Consider the following 9,540-nt stretch of genomic DNA (forward strand, 5'->3'; position numbering starts at 1 on the left):
AAAAAAAAGAAAAGAAAACATTTTGACGCTCGTTTGTTTGGCCTAACTATAATTCACCGATGTCAGAATGAAAGATCACACGTTAATGAGAAGAACAACAAATGAGAAGGACGGTAAAGATTTGGATATATTAAAGTGATACGCGTAAAAAGGACACGAAGGAACAAACGAGACGTAGTAATAAACGAGGCCGAAACCTTGCGGTAAATCTCAAATAAAATGTTACGTCCTTCTAAGCACGCTTTTTTAGCCTCGTTAGAACGTGGAATTATAATAGAGAGGCCCTTTTCACATTCGGTTTATGGATATTTTTACCTTTTAAAAATGCCGTATCCATAAGAAAGATTCTTAGGCGTACTACATATATATATATATATATTTTTTTTTCCTTTTTCTTTTTTTTTTTTTTTTTTTATACTTCTCTCGAAAGATTTGATTGCTCTTCTGACAACTCATTTAAATAGATCTGAAATTCGGATTTCTTTGATGGAACGATATACCCTATAAGGAAAGAATCATCTACGATTTTATGGATTCTTCCTAAGTATCGTCATATTCTTTGATAATACCGTAATGGGATGTTAAAGGATACACAAGTATATGTCGTTGTCCTATGTATACTCGTCGATCGAGCCACGAAAATGGAAATACGATCGAATAAAACGACGAAGAATAAATCGTACGAAAGACGATAATAAAGAAAGGAGGAGATTTCTTTTTCTTTTTCTTTTTTTTTCATTTTCTTTTCTTTCTTTTTTTTTCTTTTCACTCTCATTGTCATCGTCTTCGGCCGGTCAGTCCTCTTGCGGAGGAGCATTCGACTTGGACAACGATTTCGCGGTATTCGATAAATCCACACGCTACTTCTCGCAAATATCTCTTCCTCCTCCTCCTCCTCCACCTCCTCCTCCTTCTCCTTCTCCTTCTCCTTCTCCTCCTTCTCCTTCTCCTTCTAGTTTTGTCTTTTTACGTCCGACCTTCCTAAAGCATTGTGATCCGCGATCTATTTCTGGCATTCGCGAATGCTAATTTCGCGAGGGCGCCTACCGCGATATTGAAAAACATGAAGGAAAGCGTGGGTAGTTGAAAGAAGAACCATCATCGTTTCCTTGCCGATACCGTATTTGGTTCTTTCGCGTGAGTCATCGAGAAGAAAGGGAATTTTCCCTTCAAAAATTTTTCCACCGATTTCATCATAATCAACGGTGTTCTAAATTCGAACAGAAAAAATAAAAGGAGAGAACAAGATGTAAAACAAAACGAAAGAAATGAAGAAAAAAGAAACATTGAATCTATTCTCAGCATTTCTCGAATTATAATTTAAGAATCGCATAACTCTTGGATCTATGTACATACACATACCGGCATCGATCTAATGTCCAAACTAAAATCAAAAGCAAACGATACTCATCGCTATATATATATATATATATATATATATATATATATATATATATATATATATACACATGTACATATACACAGAGCACAATGAAAACGCATTCGAAAAGATCCGACGAGCGGGTCTCAAAGATTTCTACAATGCATACGATTTATTTATCGTCTTCCTCTCTCTCTCTCTCTCTCTCTCTCTCTCTCTCTCTCTCTCTCTCTCTCTCTTCTTTTTCCTACGAGTTGGCGATCGCCTTTTTCGTTCTTATTTCGTGCACTTAACCGTGGATCTGACCTTTCACTGTGGCGACCTTCGACCTTCTGCGTTTTCGCATCTAACGAAAAAGGAAATACGAAAGAAAGGAAAAGAAAAAGAAAAGAGGAAGAAAAGAGAGAAATGGAAAGAGAAAGAGAAAGAGAAAGAGAAAGAAAAAAGAGAGAGAGAGAGAGAGAGAGAGAACACGGTCCACGTGCGTATCACCACACGAATACCGCTACTCTCAAAGTCGACGACATTCCTATCGCGGTACTACCATCATCGGGTCGACGATGCAAAGGTTATCGACAATGGCGCTCAGCCAGGAACAGCAGACGGTGCATTGTGTTTAGCGATGTATAGGATATCCGGAGTACGATGGGCGACGCTGCAACAATGAGAGCGAGAAAGAGAGATAAAAAGAGAGAGAGAGAGAGAGGAGGGAAACGGTCGATGGAAGAGAGAAGACACACTCGAAACCAACCGCCTTACCGTGAGTGGTCCAGCACGTTGTTTCGCTTGCATCATCTAAAAATTTCAGTCGAAAAATATGCTTCTGCTTTATACGATCGTTAATTACAATCGAAAAGTAAAATTCAATTTTAGAGACATTGTTTCCTTCATCATTTCCGTTCGACTTTCTCGATGACTTTTTTCTTTCTTTCTCTCTCTCTTATTGCGTGTCTCTCTCTTATTTTCAAGGAGCCAACAGATCGACCCTCTTTCCTCGTGTTCTCCTTGGAACAATTCTAAGTATCAAAATTATCGAAACAATCCATGAAAATTTCTAATTACGTTTATTCCGATAAAAACTTTATCATCGTTATAATAACTTTCATAATTAGATTTTATAGTTGATATATTTTCCCTTTGTAAAGAATTAACGATATCTGTTACCGCTTCAATGATCAATAAACGAGGTTAATATAACATGAGATTAGGATCGTAACTGGTCGACGAATAGAATATGACGATTGTGACCTTAACATTTAAGAAAAACCACTTTAACTCCACATAATCCAAACTCCCGATCTATCGTCTCTCCCTCTCTCTCTCTCTCTCTCTTTTTCTCTCTTAGCGAGAGAAAGGGACGAAAAATTAAACGAGATCTCCTTACGAAAGCTGCTTTTCGTGTATTTTTACGAAAAGCTCATACATTTTGCTACATACGTAATACATGATAATATCAGAGGTTGAGAGTTGATCGTGGAGAAAGAAAAAGGATAAAAGAAAGAGAGAAAGAGAGAGAGAGAGAGAGAGAGAGTCCAAGGTCTGCGATCGAGCTTTGCGTCACCAAAATGGCGTTCTTCTAGGAAAAGGAAAAGCCCGGAATTATCCAATTTCTTCGATTTTCACTACCCACACGAGTTGGGGTAATTTCTCGAAACTCGAAGGGATGAGAATGTATCTAACTACCACACGCTTAAAACTTACTTTTTGTCTATGAAAGATATCCCTACGAAATCGTATTGAAAGACTCGAATAAGGGATGAAGGAAGGAAGAAAGTGAGAGGGGATGAAAAGAAAGTGGAAAAGAGAGAGAGAGAGAGAGAGAGAGAGAGAGAGAGATAAGAAGTGTATTTATCTTTCTCTTTCTTTCTTTCTCTTTCTCTCTTTCTCTCTTTCTCTCTCATAGCACCCACTCTTATGAATCAGTGGATGAATGAATCGACTTTGCCCCACTTTCTATCGCGTGGGAGTATCGTATCAGCCGGTTCGTCTGACATTTTCGCACCGCAACTATCCCCCTACCCCCGTAAGCTAGCCGTTTTCGATGTGACCGGCAGAAGCAGGGTGGCGACGACGTGGGCGTTGCTGACTCTATATCTACCTACGTAATAGACGAGTATGTCTGCTCCGCAATCGACCACGCAAAAATTTGTCTTTACAAATGATCATCCCCTCTATTTTTTCTTCCTTTTTCCTCTTATGATCATCCCCACTATAGTCTCTCTCTCTCTCTTTCTCTCTCTCTCTCTCTCTCTCTCTCTCTTTTTCTCGTTGGTCCTCGTCATAGCAATAACTAAAATCGACTAAATTCGAGTCCACGTGGTTCGATGTTCATGACGTCATCGCTCGTATCTTTCACGGCTCGTAACACTCAAACAGATATTGCACGATTCCGATATTTCATTGTGGATCGTCTAAAAAAACGTAAAGAAAGAAATAGCTTTGACTAATCTACATCATTCCATCGTTATTTTCTTAAGAGATAGAGAGAGATAGAGAGAGAGAGAGAGAGAGAGAGAGAGAAAAAGAGGTTTATCATTCGACAAATTGTATGACCATGCGTATGCAATTGTTTAAAGAATGCTATCCCGTTTGCATCATCGTCCCTGTTGTCGCCACTATACTCGTGGAAAGATTTGCCAAGGACTCAGACATCTCGTCGGGACAGAATTTCGCGAATTTTCATAACAAGTGCGTACTTTATGTAAGTATTCAGTAAGATATGTGTATGTGTACATATATATATATATATATATATATATATATATATATATATATATATCGATAACATGACGAACTATAAAATTAATAATCCGATTGAATCGAGAATGTCGAAATCAATAATCTATCAATATTGATAATTAATGTACTGAATTTTTTTTTCCTTTTTCATTTTAAACAAGTTTCCATAATAATTTTATGAAAATGTCGAGACTTTGTAAAAGCAGATCGGTCACGTGCGAGAGGAGGGAATTACCGTTTCGTTGTAGGTATGTATATACGAGCGAGAAAAGAGAAAAAGAGAAGAAAGAAAAAAAAAGAGAGAGAGAGAGAGAGAGAAAGAGAGGAAGAGACGACGTTAAGGCAGGCTCGAGAACGTAGTAAGCATAAAATAAACTCGGAGACGCATGGGGTTCTACCTATGGCTCACGCACGTACGTATGTAGTACGTACCAAGATGCCGGGAAAGGCGTGCAGCCGCAAATAATCATAATAAAGGCCGTTATACAGAGTTCGTTCCAAGCTTGGTGGTGCTCTATGCCACACGTCGTAGAAGACCATTAAAACTCTGTCTCTCGTAAAAACGACTCTGCTTACAATCCGCCGCCGATAGCGAATTCTGCTTAGCGCGCTGTCCCGCGCCAACTCGTCGCCACATCTTTTCGTTTTCACATTTAAAAAGAATTTTATTATCAATATCTCTATCTGTCTAATTCATCAAATCCTAAGACGAATATCGTCCTCTTCGATGTTCACATTCTTCTATAAGGATAAAGTCAATGAAATGGAAGAAGAAAAAAAAAAAGAAAGATCATACATCGATCCGATCCTATCCGATTCAATTCGAAACGCGAAAGAATATGTTAACAAAAAAAAAAATCTCAACTATTCGCCATAACAAGAGATAAAATATTTCATTAATGAAGACATTCGTGTCGATTCTTCATGGTTATAGCAATAAAAAAAAAACAAAAAAAAACCGAAAAAAGAAAAAAAAAAAGAAACAGAAAAAGAAAGAAAGAAAGGAAGAAAAAGAAAATGAAAAAAAGAAAAAGACAAAGAACAAAGAAGAAAAAGCTTACATCTCGTTGAAATAACTTTTCTTTTCTCAAATTGAGAAACACACGATCCGTGCCACGCAGGCACATGCTTCGTTGCGCTATCTTAAACGATGAGCTAGGTAAGAGGATAAAGATAAGCAAAAAACGTCGCTATCGTATGGAAATTCAAGATCTCTTCTTCGCCGTCGTAATGCGTAATCTTTTTTTAACAGAAGAACAAAAAAGAAAAAAAAAAAGAAAAAAAAGAAAAAAAAGAAAAAGAAAAAGGAAGAAAGAAAAAGAAAATACAGACTATTCTCAGTTTCAATTCATTTTTTTTCTTTCTTTTTTTTTTTTTTTTTCTTTAAACAAATTTCATAAATATTTTATCTTTTTTAATTTCGTACTGAGCGTATATTTATAAACTCGTTGTTCATTCAAAGTCATCGTTAAGATCTATAAAAAATATTTATAAAATATTTATCGAACTACCGTTACGAATGGATATAACGTAATTGAGAGATGAGGGTGACTCGCAAGGGTGTATATATAAAGAAGAGGGTGAGTATTGACGTTAAGACGCGTAGGCGAATAAGACAAGTATCTCTATTTGTTGGAGAGCTTCTTTCAAAACGCAATCGTAAGAAAAGTTTTCTTTCTCTTTCTCTCTCTCCCTCTCTCTCTCTCTCTCTCTCTATCTATCTATCTCTCTCTCTCTCTCTCTCTCTGTCTCTCTCTTTTTCCAACTTCTTGGAAATCTTATCGCTAGTTCTCGACGATGGCCATAGATAACTATCTCCCTCCCTCCCTCTCTCTCTCTCTCTCTCTCTCTCTCTCTCTCTCTCTCTCTCTCTCTCTCTCTCTCTCTCTCTCTCTTCTTCGATGGGTTTACGCTGTCTCATTTTCCTTTGCGAGCTCGTTCATTCAGAACGCGAAATCAATGAACGTTATTTTTGGCGAAGACCGGCGTCAGCAATGAATCGACCTGACGTAAGTATCTACTACGTACAAGCTTTTTTTTTTCTTCTCTCTCTCTCTCTCTCTCTCTCTCTCTTTTCTTTTCTTTTTGTTTCTTTCGTTCTTTTCTTTTTCTTTTTTTTCTTTTTTTTTTCTTTTTTTTCTCTTCTCTTTTATATCCCTTTTCTCATACGTGAGAGAACATGCGTGACACTTATCTATATAACTAATATAAATACTTGGATCATAACAACACGTGACAATATTTTCGTCCTCTTTTTCTTTTTTTCTTTTTTTTCTCTTGTTATTTTATCATATTACATTGAACGTTTACGTACATTTCTAGAAAATCCAAGGGCAAACGATGAAAATTAAAAGAGTATGAAAAAATTAAAGAAACAAATGTTATATACATATATATTGTATATATATATATATATATATATATATACATTATATACATGTTTACGGACGAACTCGTACGTATCATTTCAAGTCCAAAGACGCATTGTTCGAAGAAAGACGGTTATAAAGGCAAACGTTAGATCGTAAGAGCAATGAAAGGAAATCGTAATAAGAGCGTAGGAGTCGATTATAAATCTTCTTGAAGTAACGTTCCTTGGCGATATTACGTTGAGAAAGAACAATAACGGCAACTAAAAGAGGAGTAGGCTTTTCGAATCTCTTCGAATTACCCCTAACATCTTGGACTCTTTCTCCTTTCTTGATCTAACAGCGTCATTTGTTCCTACGAACTATTGTGATAGTTTCTAATGAACGAACGATCTCTCTATCTCACTCTCTCTCTCTTTTTCTCTCCTTTGTCACCCTTTCTTTATTGTTGTAACATAATTTCCGGACATATACATATATATTAAATATATATTATAAACTAAGAAACGAAACGTTAGAAATTCTGAAAGTATAATAGATAATATTTGTGATATATGTATATTAAAGTACCCGTAAGTTGACTTAATTTACGTTAAAATAAATTATACGTTAAGTTAAAAATAAAACGACGCTCAGAATATATTAATATCTCCATGAAATATTCTCTTCTTCATTTGATAACTTATGATTATTATAAAATTATTCGTAATATAATTTAAATATTAGGGGGACCAGAAAGTAATGTCGTTTTTACGCATATGACGATATTTAATTGTAATTAAAAATAAAAAATTTGTTAAAAATTTATTCGTTTGAATTTAATTTAAGAAAGCGTCATTACTTTCCGGTCCAACTAATATAATTGTTATGAATATTAACTAACCTTAATTAGAAGAAGACAAAAAAAAAGAACTTAATCGTAATTAATATCAATTGTCTTATATTTTTAATATATAATATAAGAACGTCGTAGAAAACTATGAGTTTGGCTGTCGAACGTTGTATATATCTCTTTCTCCCTCGATGTTTACAGGACGAAGGCTCCGACTCGACTGTTCGAACGTCCTGATATCCTAACACTCACGAGATATATATCTCGTATCTTGTTTGTTTACGTCACCTGTACGAAGAGTCAACGATCCTCACCTCGTGACTTTTATTTCACTTTGATAAACAACGTATCGATAATATACGATTGATTTTAAAGAATTATTTATTAACATTAAATCAAATATTAATCATATTAATTAACGAACGAACGCTTCGACGTGATACTTTAACGCATAAATTAATGGGATTTATTGTTTAAACGTATGAATGAATTAAAAAAGAAAAGGGGGAAAAAAAAAAGAAAAAGAAAAAAAGAAAATACTGCCGTAAGCACGAAATAGTTTCATTGTTCGAAACGAAAAAAAAAAGGAAGAAAAAAAAAAGAAATAAAAAAAAAAAGGAAAAGAAATTCTAGATATCATTGGATCATCCCTTTTGGCGAAGTACGAAAGGGAGTGCATCGTCTCATTCATTTTCATTTCCTTTCTTTCCGTACGAAGACCGGAGGCTCACTCGTTCATTTGCATAATCTTGCATTGCTAGGATCGTTTTCATAGAGAGAGAGAGAGAGAGGGAGAGGGAGAAAGAGAGAGAGAAATAGAATAGTAAAGATATACACGAGAAAATAACTTTTATCGTGAGAAATTTGACAAATTCTTTCAAATAGAAAAAGGCATAGTTACTCTCGTCGTACTTTATTATTTAACGAATCGAAGTGAAAAAAAAAAAAAAAAGAAAAAGAAAAAGAAAAAATAAAAAATAAAAAGAAAAAAAAAAAAAGAAAAGAAACGAAGCTTTCGTCGAACGAAACGAGTAGTTCGCAAATCGTCGAAATTACAAGTAAGAGAAATAAAGACCGGTTGGTGGTTATTCTCTGTCGTTCGTATCACTCGTTTTTCCAAACCTCTTAATTTGTTTACGGTGCAAAGATTTGCACGGTTCTTACGATCTCATGCGATTTCTCCTCTAATTAAAACAATTTATTGACCGCGAGTCCTGAGTAAGAAGCGAAACGTAGAATGGCGGCAAATTAACGCGTCGTAAAAATTCCTCACATTAATAATGACATTATTACGTCTACCTGGCATCGGTATCGAAAGAAAAAGAGGCAGTGAGCCGAACTCAACGACGACGACGGACAAGCTTGCTCGTGAAATCGATGTTCGAGAAAACGATGGTTTCTCTCTCTCTCTTTCTCTCTCTCTCTCTCTCTCGAGTCACTCTTCGTTTTTTAAAGGATCGACGACGAACGACCAACCGATCGTTACACGTACACGTCGAATTACATTTCTCGTGATTCTTTTTACAAACTTCACAAATATTCAAGAAGAGAGTTTGCCGATACTCCAAAAATCATTTCCATATTTTTCCATAGCGGTTCCTCTCGAATAACACAAATTTCTACTTTCTTCTTTTGCACGTGCATGAGTTTTAGTAAATGATGACTAATAATCGATTCGTAACTTCTTCAAGAATTTCCAAGAGATCTTCTCGACTAAATGTCATCAAAGACAACGGAACGAATGATTGACGTGACGTTTCCTATCGTCGAACCAACTCAAAAGTTTCTATCTCCTTTCGATACTGTCCAATCTATATTATAAGAATCTTCGAATTTCTATGGTAGACCATCTTCAACCATCCCCTCAGCCCTCCTTACCCCAAACTCTCATCCCAGTTTCATTTTCTTCTCTTTTAACGAATATTAGAAATTCATCGTCAATCTTATCTCACGTCAATTTTCAGAACATTGTACATTCACGATATGAAAGTTTTGTATTTGATTTGTAATGTCTTGCTAACTGTTCAAGAATCAATTCAGGAAGAGAAATCGTACGATTTAATTCAAGGAACAATTCTTTGTTTCGTCATTGACAATGAATCCTTTATATCTTGAATACGTACAACGTATCTTATGTCCTAAGTCGAACAAAAATAATTTTATTAATTCTTTTGCCGTTAGTACCGTTAAAGCCATTGAACTTAACCTTCGTCTTTACG

General features: G+C 35.6%; 1 protein-coding gene across 2 annotated transcripts in view; it reads right to left on the reverse strand.

Annotated features, from left to right (window-relative positions):
• LOC124423342 (fibroblast growth factor 17-like) overlaps positions 1-8,299 on the reverse strand; it is a 118,867-nt gene extending 110,568 nt beyond the window's left edge. For both annotated transcript variants that reach the window (XM_046960951.1, XM_046960950.1), the window contains exon 1: positions 7,373-8,299. The gene's annotated coding sequence lies outside the window, so the exon portion shown is untranslated. The remainder of the gene's footprint in view (positions 1-7,372) is intronic.
• Positions 8,300-9,540: the final 1,241 nt, after the last annotated feature.

This window comes from Vespa crabro, chromosome 4 (assembly GCF_910589235.1).
Source record: "Vespa crabro chromosome 4, iyVesCrab1.2, whole genome shotgun sequence".
NCBI classification, from domain to species: Eukaryota; Metazoa; Arthropoda; class Insecta; order Hymenoptera; family Vespidae; genus Vespa; species Vespa crabro.